Source organism: Dermacentor andersoni, chromosome 2 (genome assembly GCF_023375885.2).
Source record: "Dermacentor andersoni chromosome 2, qqDerAnde1_hic_scaffold, whole genome shotgun sequence".
In the NCBI taxonomy this organism is placed as follows: Eukaryota; Metazoa; Arthropoda; class Arachnida; order Ixodida; family Ixodidae; genus Dermacentor; species Dermacentor andersoni.
The window spans coordinates 110,150,361-110,177,722 of NC_092815.1; the positions used below are offsets into that span (position 1 = coordinate 110,150,361).

A 27,362-nucleotide genomic window follows, 5' to 3' on the forward strand; every position below is an offset into this window, starting at 1 on the left:
GTGAGAACTTGTCCAATTCTGTCACGTGGTTTATACTTCCAAGTGGTCTCAAAACAAAAACAGTATTCCTAGCAAACACGAAAGAAAGTGTTGCTTTAATGCGTTGCCACAATTTGTGGGGTCCACATAATGTTTTTTTCTTAAAGGGGCAATGAACCACCCCTTGGGCTTCATGAAATAACATAGTCGACAGGTAGTATATGCTGCTGTGAACATCTCAGCCAAGTTTTCCTGTTGTACATGGTGCATGGAGCTCACAAGTGGTGCGTGAAGTCGCCTTTCTCTGAATTGCTCTGTATTCAACAGAAGCCTGCTCTTCTGGACGCATTATTTCGTAATAAAGTGAATTCCCATACGCAGCTGCTATTGGTAGCTGTGGTTTGCTACGTAGCGTAGATACAGCAGCCGCCCCTGGCTGCTGCCACGAGTCCACTGGGTAAGCGCACTGCGGTTCGTAAAGGACAACTGTGTTTGGCTTACATTTACCACATTGTAGGCACCAAAATCGGAAGTTGTCGCATCTACGTTAACATCCAAAATGAAATTTGAACAGTGCGCCATGGTTACATTTAGAAGGCGGAGCATTGCAGGCATGCCCCACTCCGCTTTAGCCTTTGCAGTGCATGGCATTGAAGAAGGAATGGGAGCACAGTGGAGGCCGTGTTTGATTGCGAATAATTCCGCTTCTGCTGGACCCGTTGAAGTACTTTTTGTGGCAAAGTATTTCTGAAATAGCCTATTTTCACCTCGAATGCTTTCGTCCAGTTCGATAAAAAGTGGTTCAGGGGGCCCCTTTAAGGGATTGGCAACCAATTTTTACGATGCCCATTTTCCTTAATGCAACGGAAAGCTTACCAGTCAGTGTCCAATTAATCAAACAGTGTTAACGTGTTACTATATTTTTATTGGAATTTTTCGATCTGCAGTGAGGATGTAGTCATACGCTGGAAACATGCTGGAAACAGTGGTACTTGAGCACGGTAGTGATTGTACGTGGCTCTAGCTGTAAGAAAGTAATACTTTGTTTATGAAGCCGATGTTCTTGTTGTTCGTATTTTTTTAAGTGTTGTATTATTTATACAACAGCTACATGCTTTCCTGTCGAACTGCCTTGGTCATATACAGAGCTTTTCTTTAGCCAAGCCAAGCTAAGTGTAGGATAGGCCAGTACTGTCTATTCAATTCAATCAAGTTTCCTTGCACCTTCTGCACCTCGGCCCTCAACTATCCAAGATACAGCACTGCAAAGGTGCAGGGTGTGCACCCTGCACCTTTGCAGCGAGTGGGTGCAGCCCAGCGCAGCACAACCAGAATAATCTGTACCTTCTTGTTTGCGGTGTCATGCTACGTTTCTGAATCGAACAAACTTATTGTAGTGCTGGCACCCATCTACAGCACAGTAATTGTCACTGGCATTTTGTATCTCACAGGGAGTCCACAGAACTCGAGGTACTCACTCACAAACTCGCGCTCGTACAAAAGCACTCGTGTGAGCTACTATGCAGTGAGGGACACCATGCTCTGGCACTCTACTTGTTGCCGCGAATGCAGCACCACTCATTAGTGTGAACTCTTTTACTTTATAAAACACATAGAATAAAGTGAAAACACATATGTTGTATAAATACTGTGATTTTAAACAATATGTATGTGGCACTTGGTAAAAGCTGAGTTATGTACAGTAGTCTCATTGACTGTACATCTCAAGTGCCAAGGTTTCACCACCAGTTTGCATCATGTGCTGTCTCTTGGGACTTTCTACACCAATTTAAAATTGTAATTCCTACTTAAATTGTGCAGCATGCTCGATTTTATCACTATAAATTAGTCTTTTCATTTCCGCCAGCATCTCGTGAGACACTCTAGGTGGTTGACGGTCCCTTTAACCTTATCATTGTCGAGCTTTTTCAGAGGTGACGCACCCCCAGCATTGCTTTTCTTTTCTTGGATATTCTAAAACGAACAGAGTGGTTTACTCCTTTGCCTTCCCCACAAATTAAAACTAACAACCACACCCGCTAAGCTACTTGCTTATTTAACTTACACTAGACAGACGTTAGAGTATGCCAGTGTCGTATGGGATCGATTTCAGTCAGGCTTAATAAATCGCATTGAGAAGATAGAGAACATCCACAAGGTTCATTTTTTCCTGGTATTATTATTCTGACACTGTTTCTGAAATGCTTTGATTGCTTGATTTGCCTACACTTGCTCAACGCCAAAAATTGGCTAGACTTAATTCGTTTCCTGTTATCAAACGGCCACTTCAGTATTGAAACCACACCCTATCTTGCTTCCAGGCAGGCTAGAAACGTCAGGTCAAGCAATCATTGCATTTTCTCAATTCCATTAGCATATCTGGACATGTACGCTTATTTATTTTTTAAACAAACGATTAAAGAATGGAACAGTTTCCAGGTGTCCGTTTTGCAATCAAGTAGCATTGAAGGCTTTGAGGAACGGGTTGAAAACCTTTTATGAAATTGAATCATAACGGTGTTGTGCAAACGTTGTCAGACTTTTCTAGAATGCATCCTGTAGTCTTTCTTTCATACTGCTTGCGATATCACTGTCACCATGTTACAAACACGTATCTCTTTGCCGAAGTATTGTATTTTGAATTTGCTTATTGGTTTTGGTGGTTATTTCTAACATTCATTGTTTCATGTTCCATTTATGTTTTGTAATGTGTTCCTACTTTTTCCGTTATGTGCAAACTTCCTGTACCTACCCTGTTACAGCCAAGATGGCCAACAGTATCTGAAAATCGAAATTGTTGGTTATGCAGAAAGGAAAAAACAACAAGGATAATGACAATTGGCTGGCCATCTATGGTCCTCACATTTCTATCTGATGTCAGTGACACGATGGTACAGAAATGCAAAAACGTACCAGTACGTCAGTGACACTGAAAGGGTTAAGGACAAACTACCCTGTCTGTCCGCTGGTCATCAGGTAGTTTTTCCGTAGATAACAAAAGTGATTAGTGGGTGAATGAATGCAGCGGAAAAATACGAAGACAAAGAACTGCACAGGACAAGCGCTGGACTTAAAACTTATAATTTAATGAAAATAGTGGTCCTGACATTGAACCAGCAGAACATGCGTCAAACCGTCACTGATATGAACCAGCTCGCCCAGCAAATGACATTACAAAAATAATTGCAAGGAATTTAGGAAGCAGGAATGCATTTGGAAGATTGTTAGGGCCACATGACTTCTTAGCTTTTAAGCAGCAGGAAATATAACACTGTGTGTCATTTACCACAAATATGTTAAGCAAGCACTGCAGGATATGCCTCTTAGCCAGCTGCTATATTGGTCTTTCTAAAAAATCCTGTGTGGGAAGAAAATTGATCCTTTCGCTTTGTATGTTTCTCGGCAGTCTTTGATCGCCACTTCTTGGCATGCTCTCCGTTGCTTGTTGTGGCCAAGCTAAATTTGCACACTGGGTTTTCAAGGCTCTCTTCACTTGTCGTAGGTCGCATTTTCTTCATTGTCTTGTTGCTTATCATGGTTCGACATGTCTACAATGTCTACAGCTGGTTGGTGGCGTTGCCTTCCTTGTAGCTTCTTTAATCCAACATGCCTGCAACACATCATTAACCTGTCACAGACAATGTGGTCCTTTTAGTCTCTACTGCTGTTTGCTTCACGTCACCTGGGCTGCCTTTGCATGTTGAACTTCTTTCAGCACCTACTTTTTTGAACACCTGTGCAAAGCAATGTCATTGTGAGTCACCATGTGGTTCGGCAGTACAAGAGAATCGAGTGCAGCTGTTTTGAACGCATCTTTGTGTGGAATTTCTTTGTCTTTTCTTTTATTATTTTTTTTTTCAGGTTTACTTGTGCGCAGGTGGTTAGCTCTAAGCACTTTTAGGCCTTGAACCATCTTTAATAACCTCACTTGGCATAGGCTGCAGGCTTAAAACATGAACAAAGTGGAGCACAGTGTATGATAAAAAGTGTGAGCACAGTATTATGATGAACGAAAGAAAAGAGCAGTTGGGAATAGAACCAATGTCACAGATCACTGATTCCACATGCTTTGGTATTGTCACAGAAACACAAGTTAGAGAGAGAGAGAGTAAATTTTATTTATAAGAAACCTGGACTTTCTGCAATGTCTCATGGGCTATGGCATTTCTGCAGAGCATTAGATCATAATTTTTATTGCTGGCTGTGGCGGTTGCATTGCAGTGGGGGCAAAATTCAAAAGTGCCAATGTACTACTTAGATTTAGGTGCACAATAAAGAACTCCAGGTGATCAATACTAATCTAGAGCCCTTCACCATGGCATCCCTCGTAAACCAATGTGCAGTTTTGGGACGTTAAACTCCACAATTTAAGTTTCGAAAACCCTGGTTTGTGCTGATCTCCTTTTTCCCAGCTTTCGTCTACCAAGTTGAGTTGTGTGATCAGTCTCTGTCATGGCATGTCCGAGCTGGAGGAGGAGTCCATTGGCCACTCCTCATTGTCACGGAAGGGGGGCACAAGTTCAGCCATGCTTGTCTGGAGCATGCTGAGCATTTGTCATTGTGGCAACTCAGAGTCTGTTTTGCAGCTGGTTCTGCTAGAAAGGCATTTTCACTCGTAGATAGGTTGCTGTGAAAGTGATTTTACCTACTTTCATCATCGAAACACATTAATATTAACTTTTTTTGAGGCTCCTTGATTGAGAGAGAAGGTATAGACTAGAGAGAAGGCATAGACTTGATTTTTTAGTCTTGTCACTGGCTTGTCTTGTCCTGGAAAAAGCAGGAAGGGGCAATGAATAAGGGCAGTAATTGCTGCTATGTTTGACAAGACTCATTCAATTATTCATTTATCCTTCAATTAATTGGCTCCTTTGTGCATTCATTAACAGAGAAGATTCTCTGGCTTGTGTTCCCACCAACTGCTTGTTGTAACCTGTGATAGCACACATTTATGTCGGTGAGGAATGTTTATTGACAGGTGGTGTATTTAAGGTTGTACTATTACGGGAACTCATGAAGCCATTTGGCATTATTTATGGAGGATTTCGACTGGTTCATGATGACTTCAGTCAGCAGTCGAGGTGAATGGGGCGTGAACAAGGCTTACAGCACTGCTACACTAGTAGTGGGACTTGATACACGTGTTGCTTGTGGTACAGATAAATTATGTTGCCAATTGAGACAGCAGCATGTTCCCAAATCTTTGAAATAATCATCAGTATATAAAGTACTGCAGGAGAAGACAAGAACTATATTGTGCAGGTGATAACTGAGGACTTCTGTATCTACATCTGAACATGCTATGCTTGGGTATGCATGACACCTAGGATGCAACCGTTGTATGAAATCACGTACTTCCAGCAGGTGCTATGAGTGTCTGGAATGAAGGCAAACATACAGTTACTGTTCAATGTTTCTTCTATATGTTCCACCAGAAAGTGGCAGCAACAGTGACTGTGATGCTTGCTCAATGTATCTAGCACACTGGGCACCACATTACTGGTTGTCCTATTTAACCAACAAGGCTGCATGCTCAAAAGTAATAGCTGTCCAGTAATTCAGGTAGTTAGAAGCCTTGCGATGTATAACATTAATGTAAGCATATTCAAGAAAACCATACATTGATTGCTGCTGCATAATTATGAGGAAGTTTGGTACTAAGTGACCATGTAGAGTGAACAGTTAGCCTTACTCAAAACCTTCCTATGCAAACTGAAAGCCTTCCTATGCAAAAATAAGTGTCATGTTAAACTGCCTTATTGTGCATTTTACAGCTTATACGGCTGACCATTTGCTGGCTTATGATGTATAACTGGTTACAAATGGGAATGAGTGGACAGTAATCGAGTAAGACAGCCCAACATTTTCACCTGGGCAGTTCAGGAGAGAAGACGCGGTTAAAAAGAGTATATTGCAAAGAACAATTTGTCAGCATAAAACAGATTACGTATCATATGCATCGAATTCACACCGCCGAACTATATTAAAGTAGCATTGAGAGTACGTAGCTCGGTTTTAGGTTCAAAGCACGGTGGTCCAAAAGTACGCGCGCTATGCATGTTCGACATTCTTTGGACAGATGGCGCTACGTGTCTTTCTACCGCGAATATTAGCCGCCGTGCAGAGCTAGCTGCTGGACGCTGAACTGAACAAAGCTAAAGCACGAAAAGAGAGAGGGAGAGAGATCACTTTAATCAAGGTGCGTGATATTCCAGTAAAAGCCCAGCACTGTGTTCGAGCAAGGCTACCAGCTCTTACAAAAAGTAGAACTGCGAGCTCTCGTTCCACGCGTCGTACTATGACTGCTCTGTAGCAGTGACTAAAGCAACTCCGTTCTACTACCGCCCTGAGCTGATGCGTGGAGGGGCTTTATTAGCAGAGACTTTCGTGTGTTAAAAATTACATTATGGGGATTTACGTGCCAAAACCACTTTCAGATTATGAGGCACGCCGTAGTGGAGGACTCCGGAAATTTCGACCACCTGGGGTTGTTTAACGTGCACCTAAATCTAAGTGCACGGGTGTTTTCGCATTTCGCCCCCATCGCAATGCGGCCGCCGTGGCCGGGTTTCGATCCCGGGACCTCGTGCTCAGCAGCCCAATACCATAGCCACTGAGCAACCACGGCGGGTTTCGTGTGTTCTGTGGCGGCATGTCTGTGAAATGGGTGCTGACAACGCTGCGAATGTTTCGTGACGTACGTGGAACGCGAAGGTTAATTGCGGGACCTAGCTGTTTCTTACTGGAACCTAACAAACCGCAGGTAGGCCTCTTCCATTTGCCCAGACGATGAAGTTTCTGAGAGAATCGCGTGCGGAATTTGTTCGCGTCGGCTTGTGAAAAAAAGGAAAGAAAAAAAAAAGATAATCGCATCAGTGCGGGACTACACTAATAAACGCCTCGGGCGCCAGAATTATTTCCGTTTGGAATGCCGTGAGTTGGGATAAGTCCAGACGCAGTGAGCTCGCGTTGTCTTACACACACAACCAAGCGTAACATCACCCGATAATCTGGCGACTAGTCTTCAAGCACAACATGCGGTTAAAACTGGATCTAAGGAAGAAATTTCCATTCCCCGGAAGGTACCCATAGGGTTCATTGTTGTCGTCAACCCGAATTAACGAAACTAACTTGGCCGAACTCGATTTAACGAAGTTTTCCCTGAAATAAATGAGTAAAAAAAAAAAAGCAGTGATTTCTTTCTCATTTTGACACAGACGGGCCTTTCTTCGAGTGTGCGCTCTAAAGCTAACGCGTTAAAACATCCATAGGCGCCCTACTCACTGCCTTAACTTCATTTTGACGAGGCTGCACGCCGCGCCCATGCACGGAACTGCGAACTCAACACCGCCTCGGTAGCGGAGGCGCTGGTTGCGTTCGCTGTTTCACGGTTTACGCAACAGATGGCTGGATTAGCGGCAAACGCGCATTTGGCGCGGTAGCTTTTGCTTGTCGCTACGTTACAATTATGTTACAAGGGCCGAAAAAGTTCCTTTTTTTTCAATTTTGCAAACTGCCCGATTTAGCGAAATAATTCCGAGTGTGGTCATCACTTCGTGAAATCGAGTTTCGACTAGAATGATCAAGCTGTCGCCGCCCGCCGTGCCTCTCACGTGACGTGGCGCGTGATTTGTTTGACTGTTGGAACTGGTTGGAACTAACCCTAGCGCAACGCCATAGCCGCTAGACCACCACGGTAGTGGGATTTGTCAGATAGTGCAAAAGTGTGTGTGTGTGTGTGTGTGTGTGTGTGTGCGTGCGTGCGTGCGCGCGCATATATGCTTACGCACTATTAATTTATTAAAGAAAACCTCACAGGCTCCAGCAGGAGTATTGTGTGAGGGGGGGGGGGGATTATACAATGTATATCTTCATAAGTGGAAGCATTACAAGGAGATAACTAGTATAAGAGACTTATACTAAGGTACATAACACGAAGGGACGTTACATAATGGTTAACGGAACGCAATATACACTATGGGAATGAATGGCGACATACACAATGCAAGGGTACATCATTTAACCCCGTCAAATTTTACGAAAGTAATGTAAGGGTACATCTCTTGCCATTGCCAAATACAGAAGTTAGCGAGAAGCGTGTGCATAATTAAGAGGAAAATTTGTGAAAGCAACTGGTCACGAAAAAATAGCGGTTACTTCATCATGAAACTTAACAGGGTGATGAATGTGGACAACATTATCAGGGAGACTATTCCATAGTTCAATTACTAGTGAACTGAATTGAATGAATTGAAGGCGTTTGTGTGCCCAAAGATACGTTTGAAAGAGCGGTTGTTGTGCAAACGGCGAGACGTTCGTAACGGTTGCGGAGAGAGCGAGGGCAGTTTTGTGCTTACGGTTTGTTATTCTATGAAATCAGCAGATTAGAGCAATCTTTCGTCGTGATTCTAAGGAGGATAAGGACAAATGTGACAAATGCCGCTGCCGTGGTGGCCTAGCGGCTATGGCGTTGCGTTGCTAAGCCCGTGGTTGCGGGATCAGATCCCGGCCGCGGTGGTATCGTTTAGCTGGGGGTGAAAAAATTTAAAAAAAAAACGCCCACTTTCCGTGCATTGTGTGCACATTAGAGAACTCCGGGTGGTCAAGATTAATCCGGTGTCCCTCACTACGACTTGCCTCATAATCATATCGTGGTTTTGACACGTAAAACCCCACAATTACATTTAAATTTTGACAAGTCCCACTAGGGAGTTTCTGCAGTAACCGTATAAACAATCGAAGTGCAGATTGTTACACATACATACATACACACATACATACATACATACATACATACATACATACATACATACATACATATATATTCGTACGGAGCGCGAGGCAGCGCGTTTTAATGCACGGTGCGGCGGCCGCATTTCGGTGTGCGCAATGCGAGAACCTCATGCAGGCCTATCGAAAATAAGAGCCCCCCTCCCCCTCCTAGCTTAGCTTCTTTGGGACATTCAACCGTGTAATCAAACCGGTTACTACAGCACAAACGATATGAGAGACAGAAGAGCCAAACGGGGGCACGTGCGCTATCTTGCGCCGTCCTGTGGTGGTGGTCACCGCATTCTGTACGTAAGGCAACTTTCTTATCACTTGCGACTCCTCGCTCAGTTTCTTTCCGTTGTCTTGCCTCGCCTTTTAAGCACCACTGAAGAGAAAATCGAATTGAGCTGTATTAGTAAAATAAAAGACGCAGAAACTAATAAAATATTTACAAAAAAGAAAGAGAGATAAGACACTATAGTAAGGAAAGAGCAAACGAAGCTCACTCAATTTTCTAAATTTCATGATCCAGGTCGGAATAATGAGGACGTCGTCGGTACGTCTTCAACAAGAACGGGAAAAAAGTCAACTGAGCAAATTTCAAGTTTCGTACTTAAAGTCTCGGCGCAAGCATAACTGATTTTTCTTGGCAATCACTGCACCAAATTTGATGAGGTTTGTTGCACTTAAGAGAAAAAAGTTAAAATCTAGTGGCTTCTGGTAGCGATTATATATTTTATTTTTATATAAAATTGTTGAAAAATAGCTTTCCTTTCAGAAAACGAAACTATCAAGTTCGCAACTCTGTAACTCGGCAATATCGCACTTCTGTAAATTGCATCTAATTGTACATCTAAAGCGGGCATATTTGTTGTACTATGCATGACTCTCAAATACACCAATAATATGTGGGCAGCATATTTTCAACACGTTTGTAAACGTTGTAACAAATTCACGTAAGATACAAATGAATGCATCATATTTGTCCGCTTTAGCTGTTCTGACGGATGCAATTGACAGATCGGCGATATCTGATCTTGGTGTAGAGTTGCGGATTTGTAAACTTCGTGCCTCTGTGTTATTCAAACAGAACAATTTTCAGCAATTTTTGTTTAAAATATATTCAGGCCATAAACCAATATATCGCTTCCTACAGTCACTAGAATTTAACTTTTTCTCTGCAATGCCGCAAGTCTCATTAAAATCGGGCCAGCGGTTATCTCAGAAAAAAACATTTATGCGTTTTGCATGTATTTGAATAGGCAGCATCAGAGTTGGGGCCCGAGCTAAAAGCTTCAGGGTTTCGTTGTAGATGAATACATTCGCGCAATTAGGGTGGCCAGAACGCCGCTGGCCAGTCAGTTGTGGCGTCGTAGGTGCGATCCGCGGCTGTATGCTGGTGGTCGGACGTTAATCGTCCTTTCCAATCTCGTGCTCGAATATTGCATTCGTTATTACCGAACCAGAATAGTTAACGACTAAAAATAGAGGTACCAGAGCGATTGGTGCGGCCAATTTTGCGGAAAGTGGGGCAATGTTTCGGTCCACGCGACATCAACATCTCGCCTGGCCGCGGCTGGAGTGGGTCCGACCACCCCGGCGTTAATGCCACATCTCGCGCGGGGTATACGTGCAGTCGGCGTCAAACGTTTACGGACTACAGGAGGTGGGGAAGAAAAAAAAAAGTATTTATGTTGCCTGAATGCACAGAAGGCCTGTACTGCCGTAGCGTTTTACAGCCTACGGTCACAAACGGCTCGAAAATTTAACTTTTTTTTTTGCACAGCTCCTGCCCCGTAAACATGTAGCGCCGACTGCACTTGCGTGCATTCACTCGCAGGAGGGCGCACCTTCCCCCCCTCTCTCTCTCTCTTGGTGGTTGCGTCCTCATGTAGGATATCCAGTGCATCCCGCGGCGACCAGAGTTTTCGGCTTCCGGTAGCTTCCGGGTCTCGTTTCAATGTGAGAGCGTTACTTGGGTTATTGTGCAACCCCGCCGTCATCAGAGAGTCGTGACAGAAAAACGGCACGCAAATTACGCCACGCTCAGCAGCCGCTGCTACCGCTCCGTAGCCGAGCGCGCTAATTAACCACTGTGCCACCGTTGCAACAGGCGACAGTGATGAATATCTTCGAAGCTGTCCACTACACCGTGCTCGTGGTTGGGCTCTGTCTGGTGGGAGATTCACTAGATTGCGCGTGACAGGAGTGTTCACTAGTGTTCCTGTGTATGCTCCCGCAGCGAGCATATACAGGAACACTAGTGTTCACTGCCGACGAAGCACGAGACTATCGGACGCTGTCGCCGGAGCCCGCGTACGACGACGACCAATAAGATGTAACGCCCCTTGGATACGCGTCCAACGACGACTAGAGGACGTCCCCCAGAGTATGAGATGGAGTTCGCCTATGAACCCGATGAATAAATGTAGTGTCAGCACCGTGGTGTCATCGTGCCGAAAAGTGGTGTCATTGAGAAGGAACACTCAACGCAATGTGCGTGAAACACTCCGCAAATAAAACTCAGCTGAGGGATCGCAATATGGCCGCTTTGGCGTCTTGCGTTGTTGGGACCTCATAAGGAGCAACATTACGCTCGGAAACAACGCAGCAGCACTGTGGACTCGGCAACATTTCGCCGTAACACCAAACTCAGCGAGACACTCAGGGACAAGTAATGCTCTCGCGTTCACGCATCATCATAGTTGCTTAGGTGCCCCTATAGTTTACCGCGTACAATACTTGATTGGAATTCCTTACCGCGAGTATTTTCTTTTTATTCGTGCAACGGAATGTCGTGTGTGACATCTGAGCAATCTCGATATTTTTAAAGCGGAGCTTTCTTTGCCTATTCGACTTTCCCGCGCTGCTGTCTTGTCGAATAGCTTACACACAAGACGAAACCCATACGAAGTTGAAAGTTCTGACGTAGCAGTAACACCATTGTTTAGCTTGGCCTTTTACACCTTCGTCACTACGAGATTTTTTGCCCCTGTATAATAGCACGCTTCAACATCCTTACCATTCTTAGCCGACTCTTGTCTTTATATTCCAACTCATTGAATGTATCCATAGCTTTGGCGTTCTTTGCCCAAATATGCCCTTGCGCCATTAAAACCCATCAATCAATCAAGCTCCCATATTTACTACCTTATACAGATGTGCTAGCTGCTGACCCTGTTCCAAACGGAATTGCGTTGTGATACAGCAGATGGTATATAATATTCTCGCTGCCACACACATTCGTCATCAAGGGCACAATTCCTTTCAGGATTGGATCTGCATAATTATGTATTTATTTGTTTTCATCGCGAATAAGGCCGTTAGTCGTGGAGTTGCTTGAACTTAAAGGAGATGGGCGCTGGGACGGATGAAGCAGCAGACCCGGAAACTGTCCGCGGGCTTTATCCTGTTCGGGTGACGTTCCCTTTCAAGGATCGATGCCAGCCGCTGCCAGGCGCGCACCGCTCGCTGCCAAGCGGTCGGGCGCGTTCGCGTCGCGCTTTCTGGTGGTGGCAGCGGCGGCGGCAGCGCCTCCCCGAAATAGAAACGGAGAGCGCACGAACTAATCTCAGAAGACAGCCGAGCAGGGCCGCCTGCTTCGGTGCGGGAGGGCCAGCCAGCCGCGCGGGCCGCGTGTGTTCTGTGTCGTCGTCGCCGCCGCCGACGCGGGGGCGTAATTTTTTGCTCGTGCCTGTGTGCTGCGTGAGCACGCGTCCGACCCCGAAGAACTGCTTCTTCCTCCCTTTTGTTGTGCACCCTCCACCTCTTCGCTCGGCCGGAGCGGCAGCAGACACAGCGCCGGAGAGAAAGAGAGAGAAGGCGGCACACTTCCGCCGTTTTCCTTGCGCTCAGTGTGCGCACGGCCTCTCGACTGTGTGCGTGTGTTTCTGTGCGTGCAGCACTCCGGTGCTGCTGCAGAATTCTCCGTGTCGCCGACGGTCGCATTCCAACTTCCTCGGTTGGCCGTTGCGCCCTTCCAAGACGTGCGAGACGCGGTGCGTGTGTATATGTGTGAAAGAAATCCTGCTTGCAGTGCGTGTGCCTCGGCGGTCGCTGCTGTGGATTCCGCCGACGTTTTCCGTCGTCGTCTGCACTGTGCCGATCCCGGCGAGCGGCGGCCGTCTGCTCTGGCTCCGGCCCGCTTGCCGTTTCGGTGAGGCGCTCGCCGCGCTTATCGACCTTTTTCTCCTCTTACGGATTACTTCCTTTCGTGTGTGTTTATATACAGCTCGTTGCAGTGTTTCGCAACTCCGTACGGAACTGCCGTTTTGAGCGCGTCTGGCCTCCCTTCGCCGCCGGCGACGGGTCTCCGTTTGTACACACACGCACCGTACGGTTACGAAAGCGCCGAAGCACGAGAAGGTGCGGTCGCCGCCTTCGCGCGCAGCTGGTTTCGCTGCTTGGGAATGCGTACGTCGCTGCAGTCAGCTGTGGGGTCGGTGCTGCTCGTTGAGTCTTCGCGGTGGAGGAAAGGACGGCTCTCCTGCTGCTTCGACGAGTGTAGGCCTGCGTCTTGAGGCAACGAGAAAGTACTGTGCGAACGCTTTTCTCGCCCGCGACGGTTCGCTTTCTTGCGCGGCCCGCGTTCCTTTCCGTTTGCTGCTGGCCTCTGTGGGTCGCTCCGAAAGGCACCGAGGTCACGCCTATATCGATTCCCGCGCGGTCCAGCAAGGGCGTGTGGAAACCGCGTGTGTAGCTTTCGCTGAGAGACCATGAGCGCGCGTAAACATCGACTATCCAGTCTTATGCATGCTTTTCTGCGACTCTGTGAGTCTTTTATCGTTGCTGAAGGAAATAACAATTTCTTGTCGATTGGTGACATCTTTGAGTGATCGGGGAGACCACGAACGTCGATCGCCTTGCTTTACTTTTCTCGCCGATGTGTTAACGAAAAGAAGTTATCAATAGGGGTCTCGGGCTACTCCTACTTTGCCTTCTGGTATTTGGAAACAGCCGCACGGGGTCATCTTTCGTTGGGCGAGCGTGAAATTGGCCCTGGAGGAGGGCGTGTTCAGTGTTTACCAACAGATCAGGCTGCGAGAGCGAAGCCCTCGCGCTCTACGCTCCTTTCCCCTGTGGCCCTGTTACCATGACATCGTGCGGGCGGCGTGCTCCGAATGTGGTTACCACGGCAACCATGTCGCGAACGGCATTTTGGGATCGTTTCGGGCCAGGTGGCTCATCCGCGTCGTCTGCTGTAACTCTCCGTTGATAATCGTCTGGCGTGCATGGAATTCAACCTGGCGCTGTGCGAGCTTCGTTGTCCCCGGTTTTGTTCGCTTAGGGCAAGGAAAGAGTGAATCAGAAAGAATACACGAAAGAAAAAGACGCGAGGCAGTCTGACTCGTTTACGAGAAAATCCTGCGCCAAACTAGTACAAAGAAAAACAAAATCGACAGTCAGCTAACTACACTGCCAAGCGTAGAAAACGACCAACAATCGCTCATCCGACGTATAGTTATTTTGTCATCTGCATTAGTACGTTAATTAAAATACCAATCGTTGTTGTCGTCGTTTCTTGTTATTGCGTTAACCTCGTTTTACTGCCGTTCTTGTTACCGTCCCGGGCACGTTCGCAGTTTCCATCGTTGGCGCGACAACACTTTTAAACGCAGCCCGATCCCCGTCCTAACAACGTTGACGTTTCCAGAGAAAGCGCGTTTGCGGTTCTGCTTTTTCGCCCAGAGGGAGAGCGAAAGAGCTTGGCGTCTCTCCAGGAAACGAGGCCGACGTTGCAACAGCCGCGAGCATTGCTGCTCCTGTCGCTTGCCGCCGCCGTCTGGCTGACTGTTGTGTTGCGTTGCGCTTCGCGAAGGCGACTGACCGAAGGAACGACTGAGTGGCCGCGATTCGCAAGCGCAGGAGTGCGTTTGTTTCTGGCCGGCTACTTGGCTGCACCCGTGCGCACGGATTTTCTTCGGCGGCGCTTTGCCTCGAGGAGCGGACCTCCGTCGGGAAGGCGTATCGCACATTTCTCGACGGAGCAGCGTCGGGAGCCTTCGAGAGAGGAGGCAGTGGCGTCCGTGTGCGTTAACATTGCGTGCACAAAGAGGTGCGCTCGCGTTCCTTTGCGCGCCGTTCGTGCAATTCCTGCTAACCGAACGCGCTAGCGGCATCTGATCGCGCTGCGGGACACCGGCGTTGGTTGTTGCATCGGCGGCCCTCCTCTCGCCCGCGCTCATCTGTGCCGTTGGGCGTCGCGCTCTCTGGCTTTACGTAAAGCGCGGGGATTCTCGACGTTTGCATCCATCCTGCCGAGCCCTCCGTCAACCTCTGTGTGTGCGTGCGTGTGCTGTGTTGACGTCACAACCGGTGTTACATGGTGACTGCCGGCTGCGCGTCGTCGACTCGCCTGGCTGCGTGCGCTCCCGACGGCATCATCCGATCGTCGCCCCGCGCCGAGCCTCTGGATTTTAAAGGTCGTCGGGCGTCCCTGACCGCGGCGTCGGCTTGATCTCCGGGACATCCCCGCCGTCGCTCCAGGCTGCGTACGTGAGTTGTCTCTTCCTCTCGCGATAAGGTCACCAACGCTGCAAACCGCCACATCGATCAGGATTGGCTGGCTGGTGGTCCGTTACTCTTTTAGAAGTATAAGCATTTTATCTGCAGGGGTAAACGTCGCTGTATAGCGTAGCATTGTGTATACGACTCGACGTATAACGTTTTCGCATGCTAGAAAGTCATGCTAGAACATTCTACCACTGCGTTCTCGCTGTATGTGGCGTGCGAATTCCTTTTATCGCACTAAACTGTGCTGTTCACATGTCTTATCGTCGCGTTGTATAGAATAATCTGTTTGGGACAATTGAACTATACCACTTGCGTTCATACGTCATCGCCTCCCACCTGGAGATATCCGCACGCACTCGCTGCTGATGTAAAACCGTGCCGGGCCGGTAAGCTCATCATGGTAAAGCGTTCTGTCGACGAAGTGCTATTTAATTCATGCCTTTCTTTCTTTCTTTCCTCCTTTCCCTTTTTTGCGCGTCCTCCCCATTGCGTTACGTGAGAAATTTAGTGAATTTCGGTGTATCTAGTGCGAGAGATGTTTTACAAATGCTATGTAGAATCTTTTTTTTTCTTACTTTTTCTTTTCTCTCTTTTTTTTCATCTTTCGAAGCAGTCTTATGAAAACCGTCAATTAATCTGCGCCGACCACTGCAAGGTCACGAGTACGTGATTCGGCGATAAGAAATGTTGCGTTGCCGCCTGCCTTCGATTTCCCAACACACGGAATGACTCTCGTTCAGAAGCTACGTTTCTGCAGCTTCTTAGTGCGGTATGGGGTCGCGGTCCCTGTGGCGCCAATGCCATGGTACCTACTGGTTTCGAGATCGACCCACTCACCACCCCGTTTAAGTGCGTCGCCTCCACAAGTGGTCCCAACTCACTGCTCTCGCTTCGTATTTTTGCGAGTTGTGATGCGTCTGTGACGTGTGGCTGTTCCCCCGGACGATGGAGTGAGAGAGGAAGCACCGTCTGACCTTCCTGTGCGGCTGAATATCGGTGCGGTATGACACGGAATGTAGCTGTTGATGCTGTTACCGCACTGCCATTAGTACTCCCCAACCGCGCATGCGCGGTAATCCTTGCCCACGCGCAATTGGGGAGAAGCGGTAGACCGGCGACGATGTGCCAGAATATAAGTTACCTCAATGTGTTACAGCGCACGGATCAGTTTACTTGCACGGAACTGTATACCTGGAACGGCAGTGTGAGGTCCTTGCACCTTTGGAAGCGGTCACCAAGGGGTCACCGTCGACGCGAAGAGTGACTCAGAGTTGCGACGTGCTTATCTCGCCGACATGTGTCACCAGTAGGTCGGAGCGTCTCCGTTGTTCTCTCTTACGAAAGCGTTCTTTCCTGCACGCCCACGTTGCAATAGCAGATGGCTCTTCGCGGGGCGTCGTTGCGTAAACGATTGCGAACGCGCGCGGCGGTTCCATCTCGCCGCTAGCGTTCATCGCGTGTTGTACGCATGCAGCGCTTCTTTCTCTTTAAAAGTTCTTTCCTGGCGATGCATGCGCATCTGTTGACATGTTTATCCGAAAAGGCGCCGACTTTGCAGTCTTCTAAGTGGTATCCGCGCAATGAGCCGTTGACATGCAGTCGCGCAGGTGGTGGTGGTGGTGGTGGTGGTGGTGAAAAACTTTTATTGATGAGAAGGCCAAAAGTCCCATGACGTGACTGTCGAAAACTTTCCCTATTGACGACACTGCCCACCCGGAATGTCGGTGTGAGTATCCGGCGGCCGTGCTTTTGATCTCTGGCACCATCTGTGCTTGTGTGATTCCTCCCACCCCGTATCAATCCAATCAATCAATCAATCAATCGATCAATTCTCATCTTATCCCTCATCCATACAGGATCGCAAAGGCATCGTAAAATTCGTGCGTTTGTTTTCTAAGGGAGTATATACGTCTTCGTCATTGAATTGTCGGAAACGTTTTTATTGGCTAATTAAACGTTAACTACGATCGTGCTGTTTCTTGTCTTGTGCCTCCTTGTAAGAGCTGCTCATAAACCAGCGGGGCACGCTTGAGACCAAGAAGAAAAAAAAAAAAAAAGAACGTGCACTCTGCTTTTAAAGCAACTTATGATCGCCGCTGTACACGCAGTCTCTGGGACCATTTGGCTGTTTCTCGTCAGCACGTCTAATTATTTTCCTTCATTGGCGTCGCGTTGCACCTGCGGCCGTTCTCGGATGTCTACCAACATCTGAGAAGGGCGTCTTTGTGCCATTCTAAAGCACGCTGTGTATGTAATAGCCCTGAAACAATTGACCTTCTTTCTTCTCTCTCTCTCTCTCTCGTGCTCTGTATGCTAGCGCTTTCGAGGTGAACGCAGACGCCACCTGGAGACCGTATCTTGCTTTAAGCACATCTTGCGCTACGCAGTCTCCGCAGTACTTTCAGTCGGGGCACTATCGTCAACTTAGAACAGCAACAACAGTTTGCTCGATTCCGACAATGTTTACCACGCTGCAAACAAGACTTCTAGGAACTTGCATTCTTTTAGTGGCGCTTTTTTCTGCTTCTTCACTCTTGTAGGGTCCACGTCAAAATTTTTAGCACTCGGAAAGAAGGTATAAATGCATTATTTTTATATTAACATTCTCCCTTACATTTCCCGCAACACAGGTACGCGTCCTCTATAGTTCTAAGGATATGACGATGAATGTGGAATACCGCACTCGAACTACGTAAGCACCGTGGGGTCATCCATTGGTTTAGGTTGATCGGGCTACCTGGTCCATTATAGCAGCTTTCTATAAAAATATTCATTGCTGCGCGTCTCGAATATAACGCTGCTGTAAGGGTGCCACGATCGTGGCACCCTTACAGCACTCCCCCCCCCCCCCCCCCTTTTTTTTTTTTTTTTATCTTAATTCGTCGCGTTGTTAAGTGCAGCTGTCATTTCTCTCTCGTCTGCCGAGCCCTGTCTTGTGCGAGCGAAAATTTGAGACGAAAGCAGCAGAAACGTTTCGCCATCGTTTTTTTTTTTTTTTTTTTGCATGTTGTGAAATGGTTTATAAAGAAGGATCTGTGTTCGTCGTGTGTTTACCCTTTGCATATGGCCCGGCGCGCAGCGGCCTGCGGTTTCGGCCTCGTGTGTGACGAAAGCTCTGCGCGAGGGGGGGGGGGGGGGGGGGGGAGACGTCGCGGCTGCTTCATTGCGTTCTCACTCCGCGGAGCGCTGGCTGCGCAGCTTCAAGCAGCGTGCTGAGGGTGCTCCCTCGATGGCAGTGAATTAGCAACGCGGAGATATAGGTCGTAGGGCCAGATTGACCGACGCTGCTTCCTCTCTACAAGAGCGACTACGCCTGTGCGTGCGTGTGTGTGTGTGTGTGTGTGTGTGTGGCTCTTTTTTTTTTTTCTTTGTCCCGGCGCTTTAGCTCCGGACCCTAGCCCAGAAGCGCCTGTATTAGGTGCCGGCACCTGGCTGACGGAAATTGGCTGGACTCGGGGTGAGCGTACCGCTATTGCGCGCGCACGTGCACCCGCTCTCTCTCTCTCCAACACGGAGAGAGGGAAAGCGAGACGGGTTTTGTAACGACGGCGTTACGACTACAAGGAAAAGAAACCAACGCTAAGCGCCCGCGGTGTGTTCCCACCTCGCGTCATCCTTTGCATATCGCGAAATGGTAACGGTTACGAAGCGGTTGGAATGAGTCTCCTCCGAACATATTACTGAAGTGCTGGACGAAGACCGGCGTGCGGGTGTCATCTGCTCTTCAAGAGGGAGGGGTGAGCGAGACCGCAAGTGCAGTGCTTGTACTGAAGGTCCAAGAAAATGATTGCTGAACCGAAATATCGTACTGTTACGCTTACTCTATATATACTGTATACGCGTGCGAAACAAAGAAAGGCGGGAGTCGTCGTGGTCGTCCCGTTCTCTGCAAACCGAAGCGCTCAATTAATAGTTTGGGGATCGCTCTACTTTGAACGGCTGCAAACGGGAAGCAGAGAGAGGGAAATTTTCCCCAGTGAATCTAAGCTTCTCTTTAGCGAAGCAGCCCCTCTGCTCCCCCCTCCCACCCCCCGGCGGCAAATCGATGCCTCCTGGTCGGACCATTGGACGATCCCGCGCTAGGCACTGCGCATGCGCACTGGCTCCCTCGAACGATCAGTAGCCGCCCGCTGCTCCGTTCTGTTTACCATCATGGTCGCTCTTGCCCGCTCTTTTGGCTCCACTGTCCGCCGCTTTGCTTTAATGCTGGTTTGTTGCGGCCCCCGTGTTTGTGTTTGAGACCTTGATGGCAGCAAGTGGTGTAATAACAGCGCCTGGAAGCCCGAACGGGCCTGTTTTCGCTTGTCAGCAGACCCGAAATTCGAAGCGAGCACGTATACGTGTGTTTCTCCGATGTCCGCCCTGTCGATTTAACGTCGCCACGTTGCTCCCAATTGTTCCTCGGCCCTCCTCTCTCTCCCGCGGGAGCCGGGGTGTGCCAACGGTGATTAAAGGGACGCCCGCCAATCTGTTTCCCTCTGGCGCAGCGATGCCGGGTTCTCTCGCTCGCGCAAATCACCGAGTGTGGCGCCGTATTTCGGTCAGTTGGCGACTCTTTCAAACATCCCATTGCTGTGCAAAGGTCCGCGGAGTCTTTTCGATTTATCGGCCCGAAGTGCCCGACGCGCCGCTTTGAGCCAATCAGCGTTAGCGTATGCGCAACGTCTTGGGCAGCTCTTGGACCGGAAATCGAAGGCGCCCACTGTAACCACAGGATCGTATTAATTGCTCGATAAAACGACCGATCCAACGTACGTGGACACTTTTGCCTCGCTCTCAACCGTGTAAGTTCTAAGCCAGGAGGTACCCCAACTGCCAACACATTGTGTGGCACTGTCCCCCAACTTGTAATTCCCCTCTCGCCTTCCTTGTCCCTCTACCCCATCGGCTACTTGGCTGGCACAAGCCACCTCCTTTCAGCACAAGAGTACCTGGTGAAGTTCATCAACGCCGAGACTGAGGGCCTTGTTGAGACTCGGGGTAGCTTTTAGGCAGGGAATCCTTCGTGCAATATGGATGAGTACGTGCGGGAGTAGGAGTTAAAGGAAAAGGGTTTATTTTGAATTAACGGCATACTTAAACAAGTCGTCAGAGCCTAGTCGGAGTTCACACATGTCTGCAGACGTCAGGACCCCTCAGCACCTTCTCACGGCACCAAAAGTCCGCTTTTAAAACGTTCTTCCCTAGTTCCCAACACAAGGGAATGACCTTGTTGCGGCCAGGCGGTTCACAGAACTCCGCCTCTGATAGCCAACCTTCGAAGCAAGGACGAGGAATTCTGGAAACATTGTTCGCGCTCCGTCCACGACACAGTTCACGCTCTCTCTCCACGAAAGTTGTCGACTGGGTTCCTTGCTCTCCGCGACTGTCATCTTGTCAGGGTCAGGAGATTAGTGTTCGCGCTCGTTAGCGCTTCCACGATTGGCGGCGGATGCTATCGATTTTAAGTGAGTCTCTCTGTTCGCACGACGCAGTCTGTGTGTGGCATTGTCGCCGGCTCGGCTTCGCTGATGAACGGGGCTGCCTCGGGGAAAAACAGCCAAAGAATGCGCACTGCCGATTCGGGGTGCAACAGCCTCCACCAGCTCCATCGTCGATTTTAAATGAAATATTCATCTCTCTCTGTCTCTCTCAAAATTCGGTTGTGGTGCTGGCTCACATGGATGGATGGATGGATGGATGAGGCTCAACCCTTTGAATCGGGCGGCGGCGGCGGCGCGCGCCACCTAGCCTTTAATGGTTCTATATGCATGCATACCTATGTATTTACTCCTTTACTTTTGCGTTGATATTATCCACCAATCAGATAGTCTCCGTTTAGTTATTTCTACCTGTTCAAAGTCTATTCTACTTTCACTGTCTTTAAAACCCAAAGCTTTGAATAGTTCCCCGTTAGATTCAACTGCAGTGTGAAGTTGTTTACAAGCAAGTATCAGGTGTTCAGCCGTTTCCTCCTCCTCTCCACACGCCTCGCACACCAAATCTATCTCCTGGTATCTGGCTCGGTACGTTTTAGTCCGCAGTACACCTGTCCTGGCTTCAAAAAATGAGCTTCCCTTAGAGTTATCGTAAATATTTTCTTTGGCTATTTCTTGCTTAAACGTCCTGTATGTCTCCAATGCCGATTTGGTTTGCATCTGTACTCCACATACCCCTCTCTGTCTCCTTAACCTTTTTCTTGACAGATGATTCCTTACTTGTCCCCCCGCTACTGCCCAAGTATTTGCTTGTCAATTTTCTAGTTCGCTTCCTCCACCTCGTGTCAACATTCCTCGTGTATAAGTAACTGAAAACCTTCCTAGCCCACTGAATTTCCCCCATTTTTCTCAATCGCTCCTTAAATGCTATCTTGCTACTAGCCTCTCTGCCCTCTAAAGAAGACCATCCCAGATCCCCCTGCACTCCAAGATTTGGTGTCTTGCCATGTGCTCCCAGAGCGAGCCTACCCACACCACGTTGTCTAATTTCCAACTGTTTCCACACGCGTGACAAAAGAGCACCCCGCGGGGCCGCGCTGTGGTGTTTTCGATGGCGAGGGGTGCTGCCGTTTAAGGCTTGCGCCCGTCGAAAAAAAGAAAGCAGATGCAAGGTCTCCAGGAATCCATGTTTTCTTTGGAAAAGATCATCCGATTTGCTACCGCGTCCTATAGTACTATAGTTATTACAAGAAGCGCAAACTATACGATCGAGCGCTCCTACAACTAAATTACCCGTATAACGAAGGAATAATTCTGCCCCGGTTCTATTGTGCGTTGCGCGACCTTTTACAACGAAGTGACCTGTGAAACGAATACTTTCGGAGGCCCCGGGCACTTCGTCATGAAGGCGTTCGGCCGCGTACAGCAAGAAAGCATCGTCGTTCCACATTCTCTCTTTCCGTCGTTCCGAAGGAGGGAATTTATCAGCCTTGTGACGCGATTGCTTGTGCGTGAATCAGTCCTCGTGAAAAGAGCCAACTTGGCGTTTCCTTTTTTCCGAAGCGTGCACTTATCGGCCACCGCCCCTCTCCGTCCTGCGAGGTTTCGTGCTTCGAGTGGTGACCGCCGAGTGCCAGTGCACGTGCAGTGTAGTTTCGTGCGTGAGTGCGCGCATTATATATACACGCCGCTCGTCGCCCAAATCATATGCGCAAAATCGAGTGGCGCATGGAGCTCGCGTAACATGCGCCAGTGTACGTAACTTCCCATTTACCTAATCGCTATAGGAAGCGCAGCTTCCTTCGTTTCCTCCGGGCCTTGCGTACATATTCTTCGGAGACAATTGGCGCGGCTGCGTTGTTCGACCTCCGAAAAAAAGAAAGAAAAGACACGTAGGCTGCAGCGCGCTATGATCGCCGCTATCGCTTCCTGATATGCGCTTGTGTGGAACTACCGGCTTATCGGTGGTTCTAGTTAGCTCTCTTCAACCAGGCAAAAAGCCGATAGGAAGACAATCGGAAAGGAAGAGAGAACACGCGCAAGCTTGTGCGACCTTGCATGAGTCATTTCTTTTTTTTTTTTTTTCCCAGCGAAGTTGTTGTTGGGTCGTATTTATCTCCGATGCCATGTTTACTACCATATCTGTTCTGTTTCATCTGCCGGACAAATCGCTCTTTCTGCCGCAGCTTATATAGCTATATATACACGATGCCTCGGACCGCTCGCGTGACTTCCTCGATACCGCCCGCGGCTTTTAGATTATTGGCGGTTGTTTTTTTTTCTCACCCCCATTGGCGCGGCTGCCGAGTGTGCAACCGTTTCTAATTGACAGCGCTTAGGTTGATGCGTCTCGGCTAGCGGATGCGCTAGCCGAGATTCATCCGATTCTTCCCGGACTCGCTGTCGCGCCCTGCATACGGAAAAAAAAGATTGCAAAGTTGGTTTCGCAGTACCCGAGCTGGCGTCACTTCGGCGTTTCGTGGCATTCTCGATTGCCCCGCGACTTCCAAACTATACCAGCAGACTCTTCAAGGTGCGTAAACTGTATATTCCTACTTTTTTTTTTCAGCGTTATCCGGCATATGTGTGTACATATATAAGTTATTTGACGGCGGTCGCTCTTGCTTCTTCGTATGACTCGCGCTTCAGTCAGCGCCATCTCTGATCGTTTCTTTCGGCTCCCGAGGATGCCGTCACCCAAACACTTTGTGAAGTTAATGCATGCTCGTTTTACCAGTTCAACTCGACCCGCCTCGCAGTTATTTCGCGGCATTTGTTCGCTACCTGCGAGTGGCTCCAACGAGCAATGGCCGCGTGGCGCTTCGACAATTTCCCTCAGCTCCCCCCAGTGGATCCCCACGCGGTTGTGATTTTGCCCGCATGCCGTGTTTTTTCCGCGTTTTTGTTCTCCAGCAGTCGGGGTATGGACGCTTTTCGTGGCATACATTTTCGCGCGCAGCATATCGAGGTTTTAACTCGATATGCTGCGATAGCTTGTAATCTGTACAGCAGCTTTCATCGCCGAGTCGCCAAGGCTTTCGTCGCTCCGTATTTCCGATTATATTTCGCGCTTTATTTCGTTGCGTCTCCATCCAGTATGACACTCCTTTGTACTTTGTAGCCTCTATTACATAGCAAACGGTGTTGCACATTCATAGAACGACTGTTAAGATGTGAAAGAAAAAAAATTGTGGGGTTTATATAACGCCTCGAAATTTCGCTGCGGCATATAGGGGACGCTCCGTATAGTGGAAGACTACGGATTAATTTTCACCGCCTGCGATTATTCGATGCACACGCACTCGAAGCACAGTGTGTCCGAGCGTTTCTTTCTTCTTTTTTTTTTTTTTTTTTTGCATGGCGCTTCCGTCGAAATGCTGCCACCGCGGCCTGGGATCGAACCCGAGACCTCGTGCCACGGCCTCGGTGATCGGGCGGTGCCGCATGCATGCAGTGTGAACAGCTTGAATCTCGGGGGCAACGCTCGTGTACCAGCCAGCGCAGTGACATGGTCGCACGAGCCGCCGTGGCGGGTAACGACGGGAAAGTTTTAGCCATATAGTAAACGCGAAAAAATTGCGGCGAGCGCAGTGAATGAACCCAGTTCAGTGGGCAGCGAATTAACCCTGCGGAGTTCCCCTTGGAGGCTTTCTTTTTTCATTATTAATTTGGGAGTCGCGGGCTTTTTTGAGTAAAGGGCAGGGCGCAATAGACCGGGACAGAACAAGAACACAAGCGACAGGTCTATTGCGCCTTGCCCTTCACTCATTCAAGCATGAACCAGCTAGCCCAAGCAAGAGCTTTACATGGGTTTTTTTGCTTCGCGTCGTTAAACGTCGCGCACGAAGTATACGTGATCGCAGTCTCGTCAGCGCCATGGGACGCCATGGGCGCAGTGCACCTCGCTTCCGTATATAGTCGAGCTTCTAGACGGGACAAGTGGCGGTGTAGCTGTTTCGGTGGTCATGCGTGGCGGAGCAGGCGCGCGCACGTGCGACACACACACGCGCGCAGCTGTCGCGTTGAGTTAATTGTGCGCGTCGGGTCAGGAGTCGCGGTGTGCGGTAGTATATATAAACGTGTTGACTTATCGTTGATTGCCCCGGCTGGCTTATCGTGCGAGCGTCCAGCGGTGCGTGATATTGCGCGGAGATTTGGTTAGGCGCAGTACGTATCTGATGTGCGTTAGACTCATCATCGTCGTCGTCGTCGTTCAAATTTACGCGTGCTCTGCAGGAGGGAATCGAAGGCCCTTCCCGCCAGTCTCCGCGTGCTCGTGTCTTATGCGGCAGCGGACTCCGCCTTATACCACCGTGCATGCTAATTTCCCGATTTCAAAGCACGACCTAAACTTCTGCCGTCGTCGACGGCGTTTCCTTCCCCCTTCTTTGGTACTACCTTTCTGTAGCTCTAATAAGATCAGCGGTTATCTGCCCTGCGCGTTACGTGGCCTAGTCCGACTCCACATCTACCATTTAATGTCACGTATAGAACTTCGCATACCATCCGTTCGTTCAAGCCGCTGTCTTTGTCTCAGTGTTTTTACGCCTGTCGTTGCTTTGCTCCTAACTTTTCTTACTAAGCTCCAAGTTCCCGAATTTCTGCACCGTATGTCAGTACCGTCAGAAAACAATGATTGTATAGTTCTCTTGTTTTTTCTTCTTCAGAAGGCAGAGGTACACAAGCTGCCATTCGTGCCTTCTCGTGATCACGGTTCCCCGCGAGCAATTGAGCCGAATAGACGTACCCTGGCATTACGAGTATCGTATACACTGATAGCGGAAGACCCTGTCCGTGACCATTGCGCTGATAGATTGTATATCGCACAAGGAACGTTATTCTTGCGTTACACGCCTCTTCTCTTCGAAAGCTAAACGATATAATAATAATAAATAATAATAATAATAAATAATAATAATAATAATAATAATATTAATAATAATAATAATAATAATAATAATAATAGGGGTGATAATGCTAAAATAGTGATAATTTTCATATAACGGTTTCGTCGCGGCAAGGAACGTTCTCGCGTTGCTCGGTTCTTTCAACGAAATATAGTCTAAAAATATTTTAATCGTGATGATTTCGACGCCTTTATTGCGGCACATAAGTGAGTCGCAGTCGGTCACGTTAAACGACCGCTATAGACGGGAAAGGTTAAGCTAATAACGTGCAGTGACAAAGTATACACGCATCTCCACTATATAGCAGAACGGTCGCTCTTGCCTTATAACGGAGGCAGCTCGCCGGCAAGCCGGAAAAGATGCAAGGCTCGCCGTGACGTAACGAATTTTCGGATTTATCATCTGGTATGGCCTAATCCGAGCGTCTGGTCTAATTGTTAATCAGCAAAGAAAGAAGATACAAAAGAAAAAAAAAAGCACTACGCGACATTTTAGAGGAATCAAAAGACCTGAACCTATAGCAATTTTCTGGAACTTTTCATGCATTAAAGCGGCAAGGGTGTAGATAATAATAACGTACATTGAAATTTCTGACGTCACTCTACTGCTGTTGAGCTTTCGGCGCGAAATTCAAGGAGTTAACGTCCGCGGGCTCAATTTCGTACTCCGTGCAGCAGCAGTCAGCCCTCCTTCACCACTCCAGGCGTATGGAGATCCAGTTTTTCAAAGAACACCGCACCAGTCTATATAGGTTGATGTAGCGTTGCTATCGGCGTATAGCCGCCCGCCCCTTCGGTGTTCCGCTTTTGTTAAGTTATGGCGTCGCCGGATGTCTTTAATGACACCGCTGCTGCTACTTACGTCGTATGCACCACCAACAATACGCCGTTATAACGCCATCTATAGCAATTACCTTTCCACATGCACGCGCCCGGGGGGGGGGGGGGGGGTCTAACCAAACTACGACGACAATATTACCAGCGTCTAATACAGCATACGCCACGTATGCTATATTGCGCTTGTCTATTGTTCCGCGCGTGCTCTCGATTTTTTAAATATTGTTTTAATTGTACCAATATCCCATAATATATGTAAGCGTGTGAATATTGATCACCGCGTGCGTGATAAATTATAATGTCGGCGTACAGCAGGCAGTTGCCGACGTCGATGCTGTCGTTATAAAACTTCTTTTACAAAGCCAGCAGCTGGCGCTAAACTGTGCTACATACACGCTATATATATAGAGGCCTCGCGAACAATAACTTAAACGGGAAAACGCGCGGAAGACCGAGATTCCCCCGGAGGATGATTCGTATCGTCCGTGCCAGCTCATTGTTAACGTCATCCGTGTTTTCGCAAAGGTCCAAATGATCAATTACCCTGTTCAGTCGGATGAACAGGCGCCCTATATAGTTGAGCGGCAGCATGCAGGGCTATATATATATATATATATATATATATATATATATATATATATATATCGTGTCCTCTGTTGAGAGACAATTGCTGCGCGGCAAATATACCCTCCCTTTCACAACCTTACCTAAGTATCTCTCTTGGGCGTAATCGTGTTGCACTAAATCAAGAAATGCGAATTAAGAATATATACGAAGTTCAAGTCGCAAACCTTAATCGTCACGATTTGCACATTTCAATGGCTCTCATCCGCATTGCCTTCGACGTCAAACGCTGCATATTGACCGCGCTGGTTAAAAAAAAAAAAAAATTTCAGTGTTTTGAGTTGTCAGTTGGGTCTCGAGCTGCCATTTACTAG

At 48.3% G+C, this 27,362-nt stretch overlaps 1 protein-coding gene across 4 annotated transcripts in view; it reads left to right on the forward strand.

The window, feature by feature from the left end:
- Positions 1-27,362, forward strand: part of Utx (Utx histone demethylase) — a 133,908-nt gene that overhangs the window by 8,476 nt on the left and 98,070 nt on the right. The window contains exon 1 of one of the 4 annotated variants that reach the window (XM_050187918.3): positions 12,353-15,246. The exons of 2 other annotated variants lie outside the window; for them this stretch is intronic. The gene's annotated coding sequence lies outside the window, so the exon portion shown is untranslated. Of the gene's footprint in view, positions 1-12,352; positions 15,247-27,362 lie in introns of those variants that run through there. One more of the 4 variants, XM_050187917.3, reaches the window with a different exon arrangement.